This window comes from Hyla sarda, chromosome 6 (assembly GCF_029499605.1).
Source record: "Hyla sarda isolate aHylSar1 chromosome 6, aHylSar1.hap1, whole genome shotgun sequence".
NCBI lineage: Eukaryota > Metazoa > Chordata > Amphibia > Anura > Hylidae > Hyla > Hyla sarda.
In genome coordinates this window covers 11,589,306-11,611,792 of record NC_079194.1, presented here as the reverse complement: position 1 = coordinate 11,611,792, position 22,487 = coordinate 11,589,306, and the positions used below count along the sequence as shown (strand labels likewise).

Below are 22,487 nucleotides of genomic sequence, written 5' to 3'. Positions count from 1 at the left end.
TAGATAGATAGATAGATAGATAGATATGAGGTAGATAGATAGATATGAGATAGATAGATAGATAGATATGAGATAGATAGATAGATATGAGATAGATAGATAGATATGAGATGGATAGATATGAGATAGATAGATAGATATGAGATAGATAGATAGATATATAGATATGAGATAGATAGATAGATATGAGATAGATAGATAGATATGAGATGGATAGATATGAGATAGATAGATAGATATGAGATGGATAGATATGAGATAGATAGATAGATAGATAGATATGAGATAGATAGAAACATATGAGATAGATGAGATAGATAGATAGATATGAGATAGATAGAAATGAGATAGATAGATATGAGATAGATAGATGGAAATGAAATAGATAGATATGAGATAGATAGATAGATAGATAGAAATGAAATAGATAGATATGAGATAGATAGATAGATATGAGATAGATAGATAGATAGATAGGAGATAGATAGATATGAGATAGATAGATAGATATGAGATAGATAGATATGAGATAGATAGATAGATATTAGATAGATAGATATTAGATAGATAGATAGATAGATATTAGATAGATATGAGATAGATAGATACAATAGACAAGAGATAGCAGCACACAAAAGATTTTGTGCACAATAAACGTGTAGTATTTATTCCATCTTCTTACATGTGCGACGTTTCCAAAGCCTCTCGCTGCCTTTTTCAAGCAAGGAAAGATGGAAAAATCTCCAAAAGGCATCAAATTACAGATTAGACATTCTTATAATATGTCACCAAAAGTTACATTTTATTTCCATCATTTACACTTCCAAAATAACAGAAAACAAAAACACGGCGTCTGCAAAAGTTTGTGCCCCCTGCAGAATTTATAGCATGCACTGCCCCCTTTGCTGAGACCTGCCAGTGTCATGGAATGTTCTCAATCATCATCTGGGAAGACCAGGTGATGTCAATCTCAAAGGTTTTAAATGCCCAGACTCATCTGACCTTGCCCCAACAATCAGCACCATGGGTTCTTCTAAGCAGTTGTCTAGAAATCTGAAACTGAAAATAGTTGACGCTCACAAAGCTGGAGAAGGTTATAAGAAGATAGCAAAATGTTTTCAGATGTCAATATCCTCTGTTCGGAATGTAATTAAGAACAGTGGAATCAGGAACAGTGGAAGTTAAAGCAAGATCTGAAAGACCAAGAAAAATATCAGACAGAACAGCTCGCAGGATTGTGAGAAAAACAATTCAAAACCCACGTTTGACAGCACAATCCCTCCAGAAAGATCTGGCAGACACTGGAGTTGTGGTACACTATTCCACTATAAAGAGATACTTGTACAAATATGGTCTTCATGGAAGAGTCATCAGAAGAAAACCTCTTCTATGTCCTCACCACAAAAATCAGCATTTGAACTCTGCAAATGAACATTTAGACACATTTAGACAAGCCTGATGCATTTTGGAAACAAGTTCTGTGGATCGGTTAAAATTGAACTTTTTGGCCGGAATGAGCAAAGGTACGTTTGGAGAAGAAGGGGAACAGAATTTAATGCAAAGAACCTCTGTCCAACTGTTAAGCATGGGGGTGGATCAATCAGGCTTTGGGGTTGTATTGCAGCTGGTGGCACAGGGAACATCTCACGAGTAGAAGGAAAAATGGATTCAATAAAATTTTGGATGCTAACTTGATGCCATCTGTGAAAAAGCTGAAGTTAAAGAGAGGATGGCTTCTACAAATGGATAATGATCCTAAACACACCTCAAAATCCAGGGGGTATTACATCAAGAGGCGTAAACTGAAGGTTTTGCATTGGCCTTCACAATCTCCTGACCTCAACATAATTGAAAATCTATGGATAGACCTTAAAAGAGCAGTGCGTGACAGACAGCCCAGAAATCTCAAAGAACTGGAAGACTTTTGTAAGGAAGAATGGGCAAAGATACCTCAAACAAGAATTGAAAGACTCTTGGCTGCTACAAAAAGCGTTTACAAGCTGTGATACTTGCCAAAGGGGGCAGTACAAGATATTAACTCTGCAGGGGGCACAGACATTTGCAGACGCCATTTTTTTGTTTTCTGTTATTTTGAAAGTGTAAATGATGGAAATAAAATGTAACTTTTGTTGACATATTATAAGAATGTCTAATCTGTAATTTGATGCCTTTTTGGAGATCTTTCCATCTTTCCTTGGCTTCTTTATGCAAATTAATACAAACGGTTACCTGGGGTGCCCAAACTTTTGATCCCCACTGTGGATAGATATAAGATAGATATGAGATAAATAGATATGAGATAGATAGATATGAGATAGATAGATATGAGATAGATAGATATGAGATAGATATGAGATAGATATGGGATAGATAGATAGATATGAGATAGATAGATATGAGATAGATGTGAGATAGATAGATATGAGATAGATAGATAGATATGAGATAGATAGATAGATATGAGATAGATAGATAGATGTGAGATAGATAGATATGAGATAGATAGATAGATATGAGATAGATAGATATGAGATAGATAGATAGATATGAGATAGATAGATATGAGATAGATGTGAGATAGATATGAGATAGATATGAGATAGATAGATAGATATGATATCGATAGATAGATATGAGATAGATGTGAGATAGATAGATATGAGATAGATAGATATGAGATAGATAGATATGAGATAGATAGATAGATAGATAGATATGAGATAGATAGATATGAGATAGATGTGAGATAGATAGATATGAGATAGATATGAGATAGATAAATAGATAGATAGATAGATAGATATGAGATAGATAGATATGAGATAGATAGATAGATATGATGGATATATTATAAAGTACATGTTGAGTGGTCAGTGATGATCTGGGGTCCGGTCCCTGTAGTTGCCCCCTCTGTCTGGTGTTATTGTTCTCTGGTGGCAGCTGGTTGCGGACTCTTCCCGGTGCCCACACCCCTCACCCCCCGGGTACAGATGAGCCGGGGGGTTGGACCATCTCCCGGGCCCCCCTGGCCGCCGCCCCCTCTCCTGTGCGTCACTGCGGGGCTGGGCAGCCGCGTCCCCCGGGCAGAGGAGAGAAGAGGCGGCGGCGGCACAGTGTCTTCCCGCGGGCACCGGGCATGAGGACGAGCTGAGCCCAGACGGGTCCACCGGGTGAGTGATCGCCGGGAACTTTACCGGGGTGCGGGCTGTGTACAACGTGCTGGGGGAGGTGTTACATGGGACTACAGGGGTGCGGGGTGTTACATGGGACTACAGGGGTCCGGGCTGTTACATGGGACTACAGGGGTCCGGGCTGTTACATGGGACTACAGGGGTCCGGGCTGTTACATGGGACTGCAGGGGTGCGGGCTGTTACATAGGACTGCAGGGGTCCGGGCTGTTACATGGGATTACAGGGGTGCGGGCTGTTACATGGGACTACAGGGGTCCGGGCTGTTACATGGGACTGCAGGGGTGCGGGCTGTTACATGGGACTACAGGGGTCCGGGCTGTTACATGGGATTACAGGGGTGCGGGCTGTTACATGGGACTACAGGGGTGCGGGCTGTTACATGGGACTACAGGGGTCTGGGCTGTTACATGGGACTACAGGGGTGCGGGGTGTTACATGGGACTACAGGGGTGCGGGGTGTTACATGGGACTACAGGGGTCCGGGCTGTTACATGGGACTGCAGGGGTGCGGGCTGTTACATGGGACTACAGGGGTGCGGGGTGTTACATGGGACTACAGGGGTGCGGGGTGTTACATGGGACTACAGGGGTGCGGGGTGTTACATGGGACTACAGGGGTGCGGGCTGTTACATGGGACTACAGGGGTGCGGGGTGTTACATGGGACTACAGGGGTGCGGGGTGTTACATGGGACTACAGGGGTGCGGGCTGTTACATGGGACTACAGGGGTGCGGGGTGTTACATGGGACTACAGGGGTGCAGGGTGTTACATGGGACTACAGGGGTGCGGGCTTTTACATGGGACTACAGGGGTGCGGGGTGTTACATGGGACTGCAGGGGTGCGGGCTGTTACATGGGACTACAGGGGTGCGGGGTGTTACATGGGACTGCAGGGGTTCGGGCTGTTACATGGGATTACAGGGGTGCGGGGTGTTACATGGGACTACAGGGGTGCGGGGTGTTACATGGGACTACAGGGGTGCGGGCTTTTACATGGGACTACAGGGGTGCGGGGTGTTACATGGGACTGCAGGGGTGCGGGCTGTTACATGGGACTACAGGGGTGCGGGGTGTTACATGGGACTGCAGGGGTGCGGGCTGTTACATGGGACTACAGGGGTGCGGGGTGTTACATGGGACTACAGGGGTGCGGGTGTTACCTTGGGACTACAGGGGTGCGGGGTGTTACATGGGACTGCAGGGGTGCGGGTGTTACCTTGGGACTACAGGGGTGCGGGGTGTTACATGGGACTACTGGGGTGCGGGGTGTTACATGGGACTACTGGGGTGCGGGCTGTGTACAACGTGCTGGGGGAGGTGTTACATGGGACTGCAAGGGTGCGGGGTGTTACATGGGACTGCAGGGAATGCGGGCTGTTACATGGGACTGCAGGGAATGCGGGCTGTTACATGGGACTGCAGGGAATGCCGGCTGTTACATGGGACTGCAGGGAATGCCGGCTGTTACATGGGACTGCAGGGAATGCGGGCTGTTACATGGGACTGCAGGAGGTGCCGGTTGAAGGGCACCATGTGATTGGTTACTATGAAACTTTACACATGACCATAGAGACCTCCAGGGAGATCACATCCTGAGGACAATCTGTATATGAATCTATTTGATAAATGATGTGATGACCGGCATCCCATAATATATGGACCACAACTGACCGGCATCCCATAATATATGGACCACAACTGACCGGCATCCCATAATATATGGACCACAACTGACCAACATTCCATAATATATGGACCACAACTGACCGGCATCCCATAATATATGGACCACAACTGATCGGCATCCCATAATATATGGACCACAACTGACCGGCATCCCATAATATATGGACCACAACTGACCGGCATCCCATAATATATGGACCACAACTGACCGGCATCCCATAATATATGGACCACAACTGACCGGCATCCCATAATATATGGACCATAACTGACCGGCATCCCATAATATATGGACCACAACTGACCAACATCCCATAATATATGGACCACAACTGACCGGCATCCCATAATATATGGACCACAACTGACCAACATCCCATAATATATGGACCACAACTGACCGGCATCCCATAATATATGGACCACAACTGACCAACATCCCATAATATATGGACCACAACTGACCGGCATCCCATAATATATGGACCACAACTGACCGGCATCCCATAATATATGGACCACAACTGACCGGCATCCCATAATATATGGACCACAACTGACCAACATCCCATAATATATGGACCACAACTGACCGGCATCCCATAATATATGGACCACAACTGACCAACATCCCATAATATATGGACCATAACTGACCGGCATCCCATAATATATGGACCACAACTGACCGGCATCCCATAATATATGGACCATAACTGACCGGCATCCCATAATATATGGACCACAACTGACCGGCATCCCATAATATATGGACCACAACTGACCAGCATCCCATAATATATGGACCATAACTGACCGGCATCCCATAATATATGGACCACAACTGACCAACATCCCATAATATATGGACCCCAACTGACCGGCATCCCATAATATATGGACCACAACTGACCGGCATCCCATAATATATGGACCACAACTGACCAACATCCCATAATATATGGACCACAACTGACCGGCATCCCATAATATATGGACCACAACTGACCGGCATCCCATAATATATGGACCACAACTGACCAACATCCCATAATATATGGACCACAACTGACCAACATCCCATAATATATGGACCACAACTGACCGGCATCCCATAATATATGGACCATAACTGACCGGCATCCCATAATATATGGACCACAACTGACCGGCATCCCATAATATATGGACCACAACTGACCGGCATCCCATAATATATGGACCACAACTGACCGGCATCCCATAATATATGGACCACAACTGACCAACATCCCATAATATATGGACCACAACTGACCGGCATCCCATAATATATGGACCACAACTGACCGGCATCCCATAATATATGGACCACAACTGACCGGCATCCCATAATATATGGACCATAACTGACCGGCATCCCATAATATATGGACCACAACTGACCGGCATCCCATAATATATGGACCACAACTGACCGGCATCCCATAATATATGGACCATAACTGACCGGCATCCCATAATGTATGGACCACAACTGACCGGCATCCCATAATATATGGACCACAACTGATCGGCATCCAATAATATATGGACCACAACTGACCGGCATCCCATAATGTATGGACCACAACTGACCAACATCCCATAATATATGGACCACAACTGATCGGCATCCAATAATATATGGAGCACAACTGACCGGCATCCCATAATGTATGGACCACAACTGACCAACATCCCATAATATATGGACCACAACTGACCAGCATCCCATAATATATGGACCACAACTGACCAACATCCCATAATATATGGACCACAACTGACCAACATCCCATAATATATGGACCACAACTGACCAGCATCCCATAATATATGGACCACAACTGACCAACATCCCATAATATATGGACCACAACTGACCAACATCCCATAATATATGGACCACAACTGACCAGCATCCCATAATATATGGACTATATGCACCACAACTGACCGGCATCCCATAATATATGGACCACAACTGACCGGCATCCCATAATATATGGACCACAACTGACCGGCATCCCATAATATATGCACCACAACTGACCGGCATCCCATAATATATGGACCACAACTGACCGGCATCCCATAATATATGGACTATATGCACCACAACTGACCGGCATCCCATAATATATGGACTATATGCACCACAACTGACCGGCATCCCATAATATATGGACCACAACTGACCGGCATCCCATAATATATGGACCACAACTGACCAACATCCCATAATATATGGACCACAACTGACCAGCATCCCATAATATATGGACTATATGCACCACAACTGACCGGCATCCCATAATATATGGACCACAACTGACCGGCATCCCATAATATATGGACCACAACTGACCAACAGTCCATAAAATATGGACCACAACTGACCGGCATCCCATAATATATGGACCACAACTGACCGGCATCCCATAATATATGGACCACAACTGACCGGCATCCCATAATATATGGACCACAACTGACCAACATCCCATAATATATGGACCACAACTGACCGGCATCCCATAATATATGGACCACAACTGACCAACATCCCATAATATATGGACCATAACTGACCGGCATCCCATAATATATGGACCACAACTGACCAACATCCCATAATATATGGACCACAACTGACCGGCATCCCATAATATATGGACCACAACTGACCGGCATCCCATAATATATGGACCACAACTGACCGGCATCCCATAATATATGGACCACAACTGACCAATATCCCATAATATATGGACCACAACTGACCGGCATCCCATAATATATGGACCACAACTGACCAACATCCCATAATATATGGACCACAACTGACCGGCATCCCATAATATATGGACCACAACTGACCAACATCCCATAATATATGGACCACAACTGACCGGCATCCCATAATATATGCACCACAACTGACCGGCATCCCATAATATATGGACCACAACTGACCGGCATCCCATAATATATGGACCACAACTGACCGGCATCCCATAATATATGGACCACAACTGACCAACATCCCATTATATATGGTCCACAACTGACCAACATCCCATAATATATGGACCACAACTGACCAATATCCCATAATATATGGACCACAACTGACCGGCATCCCATAATATATGGACCACAACTGACCAATATCCCATAATATATGGACCACAACTGACTGGCATCCCATAATATATGGACTATATGGACCACAACTGACCGGCATCCCATAATATATGGACCACAACTGACCGGCATCCCATAATATATGGACCACAACTGACCAACATCCCATAATATATGGACCACAACTGACCAGCATCCCATAATATATGGACCACAACTGACCAACATCCCATAATATATGGACCACAACTGACCAACATCCCATAATATATGGACCACAACTGACCAGCATCCCATAATATATGGACCACAACTGACCAACATCCCATAATATATGGACCACAACTGACCAGCATCCCATAATATATGGACCACAACTGACCGGCATCCCATAATATATGGACCACAACTGACCAGCATCCCATAATATATGGACCACAACTGACCAACATCCCATAATATATGGACCACAACTGACCAGCATCCCATAATATATGGACCACAACTGACCAGCATCCCATAATATATGGACCACAACTGACCAACATCCCATAATATATGGACCACAACTGACCAACATCCCATAATATATGGACCACAACTGACCAGCATCCCATAATATATGGACTATATGCACCACAACTGACCGGCATCCCATAATATATGGACCACAACTGACCGGCATCCCATAATATATGGACCACAACTGACCGGCATCCCATAATATATGGACCACAACTGACCAACATCCCATAATATATGGACCACAACTGACCGGCATCCCATAATATATGGACCACAACTGACCGGCATCCCATAATATATGGACCACAACTGACCAACATCCCATAATATATGGACCACAACTGACCAGCATCCCATAATATATGGACTATATGCACCACAACTGACCGGCATCCCATAATATATGGACCACAACTGACCGGCATCCCATAATATATGCACCACAACTGACCGGCATCCCATAATATATGGACCACAACTGACCGGCATCCCATAATATATGGACTATATGCACCACAACTGACCGGCATCCCATAATATATGGACCACAACTGACCGGCATCCCATAATATATGGACCACAACTGACCAACATCCCATAATATATGGACCACAACTGACCAGCATCCCATAATATATGGACTATATGCACCACAACTGACCGGCATCCCATAATATATGGACCACAACTGACCGGCATCCCATAATATATGGACCACAACTGACCAACATCCCATAATATATGGACCACAACTGACCGGCATCCCATAATATATGGACTATATGCACCACAACTGACCGGCATCCCATAATATATGGACCACAACTGACCGGCATCCCATAATATATGGACCACAACTGACTGGCATCCCATAATATATGGACCACAACTGACCAACATCCCATTATATATGGTCCACAACTGACCAACATCCCATAATATATGGACCACAACTGACCAATATCCCATAATATATGGACCACAACTGACCGGCATCCCATAATATATGGACCACAACTGACCAATATCCCATAATATATGGACCACAACTGACCGGCATCCCATAATATATGGACTATATGGACCACAACTGACCGGCATCCCATAATATATGGACCACAACTGACCGGCATCCCATAATATATGGACCACAACTGACCAACATCCCATAATATATGGACCACAACTGACCGGCATCCCATAATATATGGACTATATGCACCACAACTGACCGGCATCCCATAATATATGGACCACAACTGACCGGCATCCCATAATATATGGACCACAACTGACCGGCATCCCATAATATATGGACCACAACTGACCAACATCCCATTATATATGGTCCACAACTGACCAACATCCCATAATATATGGACCACAACTGACCAATATCCCATAATATATGGACCACAACTGACCGGCATCCCATAATATATGGACCACAACTGACCGGCATCCCATAATATATGGACCACAACTGACCGGCATCCCATAATATATGGACCACAACTGACCGGCATCCCATAATATATGGACCACAACTGACCGGCATCCCATAATATATGGACCACAACTGACCGGCATCCCATAATATATGGACTATATGGACCACAACTGACCGGCATCCCATAATATATGGACCACAACTGACCGGCATCCCATAATATATGGACCACAACTGACCAACATCCCATAATATATGGACCACAACTGACCGGCATCCCATAATATATGGACTATATGCACCACAACTGACCGGCATCCCATAATATATGGACCACAACTGACCGGCATCCCATAATATATGGACCACAACTGACCGGCATCCCATAATATATGGACCACAACTGACCAACATCCCATTATATATGGTCCACAACTGAACAACATCCCATAATATATGGACCACAACTGACCAATATCCCATAATATATGGACCACAACTGACCGGCATCCCATAATATATGGACCACAACTGACCGGCATCCCATAATATATGGACCACAACTGACCGGCATCCCATAATATATGGACCACAACTGACCGGCATCCCATAATATATGGACCACAACTGACCGGCATCCCATAATATATGGACCACAACTGACCGGCATCCCATAATATATGGACCACAACTGACCGGCATCCCATAATATATGGACCACAACTGACCAACATCCCATAATATATGGACCACAACTGACCGGCATCCCATAATATATGATTAGAATGGTTCTTACATCTCTGATTGTTGTGATGTCATTTATTGTTGTAGAGTTTTGGTGCCTTTTGGATGTCACACAGTGCGGTGCAGCAGAGCTGAGTTTGTCCATGATGATACTGTCCTTATCTGTTTTGCATAGGACTGCAGCTGAACTGAGCAACAAACACAATTTCTAGTAGACCAATGGTCCCCAAACTGTGCACCTCCAGCTGTTGCAAAACTACAACTCCCAGCATGCCCGGACAGCCACCGGCTGTCCGGGCATACTGGGAGTTGTAGTTTTGCAACAGCTGGAGGTGCACAGTTTGGAGACCACTGCTGTAGACAATCCAGCAGAGACATCTCAGGTCCCATCTCTCCTTGTGTTATGTAATTAGATGGTGTATTGTTTGGCGGTAGATGGGGGGGCTGTGGGCTCTTCCTCCGGCTGTCGCGCGTATTAAGTAAATTACTTTATCATTTTGTGCCGCGCGCCAGAAGACGTTTAATCTCATCTTCTGCTCTTAGATGTTTATCCTTGAGGTGGATTATACGTTATAGTAGGAATGTCGCCATCCGCGGCAGTGAGGGTGCGGTATACAGAGTCCAATATGTGTGATGGAGATGACCCCCAGGGTGGGATAGAGGGGGGGGGGTACGCTCCTTTACTTGTTTATCTTATTTAAGTATTTATTTTATTTATTTGTTGATCTTATTTCTTTTTCTTAATTAATTAATTAATGTATTTATTTATGTATTTATTTATTTTATTTATTTATTCATTTTATTTTGCTTATTTATTTATTAATTTATTTTATTAATTTATAAAATTATTTATTTTATTTATTATATATTTATTTTACTTATTCATTCATTCCTATTTTTTATTTATTTTATTTCTTTCTTTATCTTATTTATTTGTTAACTTTGTTATATTCCTTTTTTTATTGATATGTTTATTTTTTTTATTTATGTATTTATTTTATTTAATTTATTGAAATGCTTATTTCATTCATTGATTTGTTCATTTATCTACTTTATTTGTTTGTTTATCTTATTTATTTATTTGTTGATCTTATTTATTTTTCTTATAAATTAATTAATTTATGTATTTATTTCATTTATTCATCTTATTTATTTTGCTTATGTTTTTTATTTTTATTAATTCATCAAATTATTAATGTATTTATTTTATTTAATCACTCATTCATATTTTGGATTTTTTTTAAATGTATTTTCTTTGTTTATCTTATTTATTTGCTAACTTTATTTGTTTGTCATATTTTTATTTTTTTTATTGATATGTTTATTTTATTAATTTATTTATGAATTTATTTAATTTATGTATTTATTTATTTCACTTATTCAAATGCTTATTTTATTAATTTATTTATTCATTCATTCATTCATTTATCTATTTTATTTGTCTGTTTATCTTATTTATTTATTACTTATATTTCTGGGAATCCTCAGCTCCGCTACTCGCTCTCAGTCGGATGTATGTTGGCATAACCTGCCTTTTCCTTCAGGGGCGGCCAACCATGTAAAGTAGTGGTCTCCAAATGGTGGACCTCCAGCTGTTGCAAAACTACAACTCCCAGCATGCCCAGACAGCCGTTGGCTGTCTGGGCATGCTGGGAGTTGTAGTTTTGCAACACCTATACTCTACAATATTGATCTCCGAGCTGTGGACTCCATGATGTTGCAAAACCGCAACTCCAAGCATGCTCGGAGGGATCTTCCGTAGCATGTGAACAAGGTCATAGAAACACCATTCACATCCATGGAGATTAGAGCGTCTTTGATTCTGGTATAGATTTATGTGCAAAAAATCTGGAGAGTGTGAACAAGACCTGACACTAAATTTGTTTCGTGTACAGTGACCGATGTTACTGTGTAACATCGGTCACTGTACACAAAACAAATTTAGGCAGAAAAATACATGATTGTTTTTTGTATGGAATTTTTCACAAAACCTGTTCCTGATACGGATTTAGGCATAGAGGTCTGTTCAAAGATCCACAGGGAACCTGGGGAGTGTGAACAAGACCTTACTGGGCAGATACCTACTTTGTAACATCGGTCACTGTACGCTGTACAAATTTAGGCAGGAAAAAAAAATATTTTTTTTTTGTCTGGAATTTGGCAACCAAAACCTGGTTCTGATATGGATTTAGGCATAGATTCTGTGCAAAAATCCACAGGGAACCTGGAGAGTGTGAACAAGACCTTACTGGGCAGATACCTACTTTGTAACATCGGTCACTGTACGCTGTACAAATTTAGGCAGGAAAATGTATCATTGTTTTTTGTCTGAAATTTTCACACCAAAACCTGGTCCGGGTATGGATTTAGACATAGAGTCTGTGCAAAAATCCACCGGGAACCTGGAAAGTGTGAACAAGACCTTACTGGGCAGATACCTACAGTGCGACCGACAAGACCTTATTGGGCAGATACCTACTGTGCAACATCGGTCACTGTACACTGTCCAAATTTAGGCAGGAAAAATTTTTTTTTTTTTTTGTCTGGAATTTGGCAACCAAAACCTGGTTCTGATATGGATATAGGCATAGAGTCTGTGCAAAGTTTCCCTGGGAACCTGGGGAGTGTGAACAAGACCTTACTGGGCAGATATCTACTGTGCAACATCGGTCACTGTACGCTGTACAAATTTAGGCAGGAAAAAATATTGCATATTTTTTTGTCTTGAATTTTGCCACCAAAATCTGGTTCTGATATGGATTTAGGCATAGAGTCTGTGCAAAGTTCCCATGGGAACTTGGAGAGTGTGAACAAGACCTTACTGGGCAGATACCTACTGTGCAACATCGGTCACTGTACACTGTCCACATTTTTGCAGGAAAAAAAAAATTTTTTTTGTCTGGAATTTGGCCACCAAAACCTGGTTCTGATATGGACTTAGGCATAGAGTCTGTGCAAAGTTCCCCTGGAAACCTGGAGAGTGTGAACAAGACCTTACTGGGCAGATACCTACTGTGCAACATCGGTCACTGTACGCTGTACAAATTTAGGCAGGAAAAAAATATTATATATTTTTTTGTCTTGAATTTTGCCACCAAAATCTGGTTCTGATATGGATTTAGGCATAGAGTCTGTGCAAAGTTCCCCTTGGGAACCTGGGGAGTGTGAACAAGACCTTACTGGGCAGATATCTACTGTGCAACATCGGTCACTGTACGCTGTACAAATTTAGGCAGGAAAAAATATTGCATATTTTTTTGTCTTGAATTTTGCCACCAAAATCTGGTTCTGATATGGATTTAGGCATAGAGTCTGTGCAAAGTTCCCATGGGAACTTGGAGAGTGTGAACAAGACCTTACTGGGCAGATACCTACTGTGCAACATCGGTCACTGTACACTGTCCACATTTTTGCAGGAAAAAAAAAATTTTTTTTGTCTGGAATTTGGCCACCAAAACCTGGTTCTGATATGGACTTAGGCATAGAGTCTGTGCAAAGTTCCCCTGGAAACCTGGAGAGTGTGAACAAGACCTTACTGGGCAGATACCTACTGTGCAACATCGGTCACTGTACGCTGTACAAATTTAGGCAGGAAAAAAATATTATATATTTTTTTGTCTTGAATTTTGCCACCAAAATCTGGTTCTGATATGGATTTAGGCATAGAGTCTGTGCAAAGTTCCCCTTGGGAACCTGGAGAGTGTGAACAAGACCTTACTGGGCAGATACCTACTGTGCAACATCGGTCACTGTACGCTGTACAAATTTAGGCAGGAGAAAGTATATATTTTTTTGTCTGGAATTTTGCCATCAAAACCTGGTTCTGATATGGATTTAGGCATAGAACCTGGAGAGTGTGAACAAGACCTTATTGGGCCGACAGCTACTGTGCAACCGTATTACATCGGTCACTGTACGCTGCACAAAAACAGGCAGGAACAATATGATTGTTTTTGTCTAAAATTTTCCCACCAAAACCTGAGTCCCAAGGACCCCCCCCTCCCCCAGTCTGTTTGTTATGCCCTTGTATTTTGATCCAGCATGTGGTTATCCTGGAAAGCGGTGAACGCCACTTACTATTAGGCTTTTTTTTTTCCCCTCCGGCAACCCCCCTTCCCCTCCTTCCAACAAAAAAACACCACATTCGCCGCACAGCCTTTTTTTTTGCATCAAAAACACTGTGGTCAGGTGTTAGCTGAAAGTAAGTAGTAAATTACAAATGCCAAACCCTGTTTTTTTCATTCTCCCTGGGCATTTTTGGGGCTCAGTAGCAATTTTTGGGGCGTTTGTCTCTTATAGAACTCTACCGGAGGCAAAAAAAAACACCATCAACAAACGCTCCCCCCCACCCCTCCTAATTTTTCTCAAGAAATCTTTGAGTCTTTTAGTCATTTGATGAAATAATCACCTGACTTGTCATGAGAAAAAAAACACTAAAGAAAAAATTAACCGCCTTGACTAAATTCCACTAAAACTAAAAAAATAAATAAAAATAAACGCCACAATATCTGCATCTTGCAGGGGCAGTTATTTGTGATGGTTTTTCTTTTTTTCAGGTAAAAAAAAAAATAAAAAAAACCCCCCCAAAAATCCCAAACAAGTGGAATTCTGAAATATTCCACTTGTAAATTCTTTGCAAATTTTGCGCAATGGGATTTCATTGTGGAATTTTGACATTCCGGATTCTGCAGTGTTTCCCAACCATGGTGCTTCCAGCTATTGCAAAACTACAACTCCCAGCATGCCCGGACAGCCGAAGGCTGTACGGGCATGCTGGGAGTTGTAGTTTTGCAACAGCTGGAGGCACACTGGTTGGGAAACACTGTCCTACAGCATTTTTATTTTTATTTTTTAAATCAACTGGTGCTATAAAGTTAAACAGATTTGTAAATTACTTTTATTTACAAATCTTAATCCTTGCAGTACTTAAAAGCTGCTGTATGCTACAGAGGAAGTTGTGTAGTTCTTTCCAGTCTGACCACAGTGCTCTCTGCTGCCACCTCCGTCCATGTCAGGAACTGTCCAGAGCAGGATAAGTTTGCTATGGGGATTTTCTCCTGCTCTGGACAGTTCCTGACATGGACAGAGGTGTCAGCAGAGAGCACTGTGGTCAGACTGAAAAAAAACGACACAACCTTGGGAGCGCAAAAAGACGGGGCAGTTATTTGTGATGATTTTTCTTTTTTTTCAGGTAAAAAAGAAATAAAAAATCCACCCAAAAATCCCAAACAAGTTAAATTCTGAAATATTCCGCTTGTAAATTCCACAAAATGAATTGAAAATTTTGCGCAATGGGATTCTGCTGTGTGAATCCCATTGTGGAATTTTGACTTTCCGGATTCCGCAAAATTTTAAGACAGGTTTTATCATTCTGTGTAATTCTGCTCAGAGGCCCATTAACGTTAAAGGGATTCTGTTTTCGGAAAAACTGAGAAATTCTGCTTGAATTTCACGCAAATCTGCTGAAAATCTCCCATTCTGCTTTTTTTGGGCGGAAATTGAGCGGAAAAACTGAATTTGCTGAAAATCTCCCATTCTGCTTTTCTGTGCGGAAATTGAGCGGAAAAGCAGAGTTTCAACCATATTTTGATCGCAATTTTTTGTGGTCTGTAAACTGTGGAAATCAAGATATTGCAAAACTACAACTTTCAGCATGCAACAACTTCCTCTATAGTATACAGCAGCTGATAAGTACTGGAAGGATTAAGTTTTTAAAATAAAAGTAATTTACAAATCTGAAAAAAAAAAATGCTGTATGGCAGTGTTTCCCAGCCAGTGTGGCTCCAGCTGTTGCAAAACTACAATTCCAAGCATGCCCGGACAGCCTTTGGCTGTCCGGGCATGCTGGGAGTTGTAGTTTTGCATCATCAGGCTGTCCTCTTGTTGGGAAACACTGCTGTGTCATCTGTTAATACGATATATACATCACATTAAAACGGCCGGCTCGCGCGCAGCCTCTCAATTATATGACGGACAATACATGACTGAGTCGGGGGAGAGGGCGGAGTCACAGATCATTAAAGGGGTACTCCACTGGAAAACATTTTCTTTTAAATCAACTGGTGCCAGAAAGTCAAACAGATTTGTAAATTACTTCTAAAAAAAAAAAATCTTAATCCATCCAGTACTTATCAGCTGCTACATGCTTCACAGAAAGTTCTTTTTTTTTTTTTGTATTTCCTTTCTGCTTGCTCTCTGCTGACACCTCTGTCTATTTTAGGAACTGTCCAGAGAAGAAGCAAATCCCCATAGCAAACCTCTCCTGCTCTGGACAGTTCCTGACATGGACAGAGGTGTCAGCAGAGAGCGATGTGGTCAGACAGAAAGAAAATTCAAAAAGAAAAGAACTTCCTCTGTAGTATACAGCAGCTGATAAGTACTGGAAGGATTAAGATTTTTTTTTACTAGAAGTACGGCAATTTACAAATCTGTTTAACTTTCTGGCAACAGTTAATTTAAAAGAAAACGTTTTCCAGTGGAGTACCCCTTTAACGTATGAAGTTACTCGCTGAATAATACAGGGTGTCCCAAAAAAAAGTAAGGAAACACCCGTATAATGTGAAAAACGGTTTGGCAGGCGGCGATCCAATTTTAGATGCATGCTGTGGGGGAAGGGAAAACCTGTTGGGATCACGTCAGCAACATGGCGGCCGTCCTGTGTCTAAACTTAGATGGCCATCTGCCAAAATGTCTTCAGATGTCCTGAGTGGTTTTCCAGCTCGGGAAGCTTTGTGTCTTATTTAGGGTTGTCTATGCGCAATTTTATGTGCGCTTGCTTCTTCATGTTTGTATTTTTTGTACCTGGAAGGGGGTGTGGCTTAATGTGCGCAAATTGATTTGCTTAAAAACAAAAGAATTTGGGCAAAGACGCTCATTGATGCATGTCTGCAAATCCTTCTGTTAATCGCATATGACCGGTCTAATTGGGGATTTTTTGGAAAGATATTTCTAGTAGGACGTTTTTGCATCGGTTCTGCGCACATTACTTCTACTTGTAATAATAGTATTTTCTGTCTAGAGGATAAGATGGGGCTCAACAAATGTGTTATCAATCAAAGCATCACATGATCAGTCATTACTGTGCCCTCCCCCCCGGTGTGTCAGTTATTACTGTCCCCTCATCTCCCCCTGTGTAACAGATATTACTATTCCCTCATCTCTCCCCCTGTGTGTCAGTTATTACTGTCCCCTCATCTCCCCCCTGTGTAACAGGTATTACTATTCCCTCATCTCCCACTTGTGTTTTACAATTATTAATGTCCCCTCATCCACATGTGTGTCAGTCATTACTGTGACCCTATCTCTCCCCCTGTGTGTCATTTATTAATGTCCTCTCATCTCCCCCCGTGTGTGTCAATCATTACTGTTCCCCTATCTCTCCTCCTGTATCATTTATTAATGTCCTCTCATCTTCACCCGTGTGTGTCAGTCATTACTGTGCCCCTATCTCTCCCCCTGTGTGTCATTTATTAATGTCCTCTCATCTCCCCCCGTGTGTGTCAATCATTACTGTTCCCCTATCTCTCCTCCTGTATCATTTATTAATGTCCTCTCATCTTCACCCGTGTGTGTCAGTCATTACTGTGCCCCTATCTCTCTCTTGTGTCAGTTATTAATGTCCCCTTATCTCCCCCGTGTGTGTCAGTTATTAATGTCCCCTCTTTTCCCCTATGTGTGTGAGTCATTACTGTGCCCTTATCTCCTGTGTGTCAGTAATTAATGTCCCCCCATTCCCCCCGTGTATGTCAATCATTACTATGCCCCTATCTCTCCCCCTGTGTGTCATCTATTAACGTCCCCTCATCTCCCTCCGTGTGTGTCAATCATTACTGTGCCCCTATCTCTCCCCTGTGTGTCATTTATTAATGTCCCCTCATCTCCCCCGTGTGTGTCAGTCATTACTGTGCCCTTATCTCTACCCCCTGTGTGTCAGTTATTAATGTCCCCCCATTCCTCCCCCGTGTGTGTCAATCATTACTATGCCCCTATCTCTCCCCCTTGTGTGTCATTTATTGATGTCCCCTCATCTCCCCCATGTGTCAGTTATTACTGTCCTCTCATCTCCCCCGTGTGTCACAGTTATTACTGTCCCCTCCTCTCCCCCTGTGTCATGGTCATTAGTGTCCCCTCATTCCTTCCTGTATTATAGTCATTAAGGCCCCCCTTATATTTATAAGAAAACAAACAATTTTACTTACTCCTCCTCCATTCCCACACTGATCCCCCCATTCTGCCCCTGGCATCCAGCAGCTATATCTTTGTTAGGTGCTCTGGTGTCACGTGACAGCTACAACCAATCAGCAGTCTTACTGCCTAGGCTGCTGATTGGCTGCAGCAGTCACCTGACATCTACGCCTACCACAGGCAGAACGGGGATCAGCGCAGGAAGGGAGGCGGAGGTAAGTAAAACACTTTGGGGGAGATTTATCAAAACCTGTGTGGAGGAAAAGTTGACCGGTTGCTCTTAGCAACCAATCAAATCCCTTCTTTCATTTTAACAGAGGCCATTTTAAAAATGAAAGTAGCAAGCTGATTGGTTGCTATGGGCAACAAGTCAACGCTGCACAGGTTTTTTTAAATCTTCCCCTATTGGTAAGGGCTGACAAAAATCTGGGTGCCACCATAAAATCCTCAGTTGCCATGGTGACCTGGTGCCTGGGATTTGTCAAATATTGGGATAGGGATCTCCTGATATATCTTTTTCTACTTCAGAAACTTTTTTTCGGCCTACCCAGTGTTTCCCAACCATGGTGCTTCCAGCTGTTGCAAAACTACAACTCCCACCATGCCCGGACAGCCTTCGGCTGTCCGAGCATGCTGGGAGTTGTAGTTTTGCAACAGCTGGAGGCACACTGGTTGGGGAACACTGCCCTACAGCATTTTTATTTTTATTTTTTAAATCAACTGGTGCTAGAAATTTAAACGGATTTGTAAATTACTTCTATTTACAAATCTTAATCCTTCCAGTACTTAAAAGCTGCTGTATACTACAGAGGAAGTTGTGTGGTTCTTTCCAGTCTGACCACAGTGCTCTCTGCTGCCACCTCCGTCCATGTCAGGAACTGTCCAGAGCAGGAGAGGTTTGCTATGGGGATTTTCTCCTGCTCTGGACAGTTCCTGACATGGACAGAGGTGTCAGCAGAGAGCACTGTGGTCAGACTGAAAAAAAAACGGCACAACCTTGGGAGCGCAAATAGACGGGGCAGTTATTTGTGATGGTTTTTCTTTTTTTCAGGTAAAAAAAATTAAAAAAAAATCCACCCAAAAATCCCAAACAAGTTAAATTCTGAAATATTCCGCTTGTAAATTCCACAAAATGAATTGCAAATTTTGCGCAATGGGATTCCGCTGTGTGAATCCCATTGTGGAATTTTGACATTCCGGATTCGGCAAAATTTTAAGACAGGTTTTATCATTCTGTGTAATTCTGCTCAGAGGCCCATTGAAGTTAAAGGGATTATGTTTTCGGAAAAACTGAGAAATTCTGCTCGAATTTCATGCAAATCTGCTGAAAATCTCCCATTCTGCTTTTCTGCACGGAAATTAAGCGGAAAAGCAGAATTTCAGCCGTATTTTGATCGGTATTTTTTGTGGTCTGTAAACTGTGGAAATCAAGATATTGCAAAACTATAACTCCAACTCTGGTGCTAGAAAGTTAAACAGATTTGTAAATTACTTTTATTCAAAAATCTTAAAGGGGTATTCCAGGAAAAAAAACTTTTTTTTATATATCAACTGGCTCCAGAAAGTTAAACAGATTTGTAAATGACTTCTATTAAAAAATCTTAATCCTTTCAGTACTTATGAGCTGATGAAGTTAAGGTTGTTCTTTTCTGTCTAAGTGCTCTCTGATGACACGTGTCTCGGGAACCGCCCAGTTTAGAAGCAAATCCCCATAGCAAACCTCTTCTAAACTGGGCGGTTCCCGAGACACGTGTCATCAGAGAGCACTTAGACAGAAAAGAACAACCTTAACTTCATCAGCTCATAAGTACTGAAAGGATTAAGATTTTTTAATAGAAGTAATTTACAAATCTGTTTAACTTTCTGGAGCCAGTTGATCTATAAATTATTTTTTTTTCCTGGATAACCCCTTTAATCCTTCCAGTACTTATCAGCTGCTGTATGCTCCACAGGAAGTTGTGTAGTTCTTTCCAGTCTGACCACAGTGCTCTCTGCTGCCACCTCTGTCCATGTCAGGAACTGTCCAGAGCAGGAGAGCTTTGCTATGGGGATTTGCTCCTGTTCTGGACAGTTCCTGACATGGACAGAGGTGTCAGCAGAGAGCACTGTGGTCAGACCGGAAAAGAAAATGAAACAACTTCCTGTGGAGCATACAGCAGCTGATAAGTACTGGAAGGATTAAGATTTTTAAATAGAAGTAATTTACAAATTTATATAACTTTCTGGCACCAGCTGATTTCCACCAGAGTACCCCTTATAAATGGTAAAATCAATGGGGCCTGGGTTTGCCCGCTGCTGATGTCTGCCCCGTTCTGATGCCAAGGCAATGATCAATTACATTCACCACATAAATCTTGCAACAGCTGAAGGCACCCTGGTTGGGAAACACTGCCTTATGTATACAGAAAATGTAAACATAGTATTTAATTAGATAAATTGGCCTATATTAGTAAATTCCAGATTTGTACAAAAAAAAAAAAAAAGGAAAAAAAGAGAAAACAAATTGATGGTTCTGTCATCTAATCTAATGCACCTACAGTAGTTCGGCCATTGTTGAGGTATATATGTGCGCCACACAATAGCGTTTGTTCCCCGGCCTTCCTCAGGATACAGATGTCTGCTGCCTCCTTGTTAGAGGTGAACAAAACATTCCAGATAGGAGGGGATATCGTCAACGAGCCGTCGGGATCTTATTGGAGTCAGAGGAGTCAGTGATGAGGTGATAATGGGGTGAGAACTGCGAGACGAGTACTGAGGAGCACGTGTGAGGGAGACATGGCGGCAGACACCATCTGAGGCTTCCCGGCCGTTCATATTAGTCCCTTATTACCTGAAGGACGTGTGGAGGGGGCTGTGTCTTTCCTTGGAGATGTTGTCTCAGAACATGTATACAAATAAAGATTGGTCCATTGCACAACAGACACCAAAGGGTCCTGATAGACCCCAGAACTTTAATGGGGTCCTTCTGGATTGAGTCTGGAGTCCAGTTCTAGGTCACAATCTACAGTTCTGGAGCTAACAGATTAACACATCGCCTGACCCTCTAGACCAGTGGTTCTCCACCTTTTTTGCCTGAGTACCCCTTGACAGCCCATTCCCAAAAAATTGTAACCCCATATTAGAGACCTTTTTTAATGATTATAGTATAATTCGTATGCTTTACTTACCTCTATAACCGGCCCCCTGTTCCTCTCCCTATCTCCCACCTATTTACAAACTCCCCATGTTTATTGTCACACACAGTAATAGTACCCGCTTTGCGCCACCATAAAGTTGTTAGGCCCCCTATATGCCCCCAAATATAGCTGTAGGCCCCCAAACTGCTCCCCATATATATAGATGTAGGCCACCATACTGTCCTGCTTTGGTTCTCCACTGCTCCTCTGGTCTGGGGACCTATTGTTATGGCTCATAGTAGTAGGTCCCCGGTCTGCAGGGGCAGTGGAGCAACAAAGCTGATGATAGTTACTGCCCACAGCCGCCCAGTGCCCGCGCTTCCCCTTTGCTGTCCTTCTGCTCCGCTCTTCGGTGCAGTG

The 22,487-nt window shown here is 42.6% G+C and overlaps 1 protein-coding gene across 4 annotated transcripts in view; it reads left to right on the top strand.

The window, feature by feature from the left end:
- The first annotated feature begins 3,070 nt into the window (after positions 1-3,070).
- The window catches only part of LRRC8C (leucine rich repeat containing 8 VRAC subunit C), a 72,346-nt gene continuing 52,929 nt past the window's right edge, over positions 3,071-22,487 (top strand). Inside the window, exon 1 of one of the 4 annotated variants that reach the window (XM_056523199.1) lies at positions 3,071-3,161. The gene's annotated coding sequence lies outside the window, so the exon portion shown is untranslated. Of the gene's footprint in view, positions 3,171-19,074; positions 19,167-22,487 lie in introns of those variants that run through there. The other 3 variants (XM_056523200.1, XM_056523197.1, XM_056523198.1) reach the window with 3 other exon arrangements.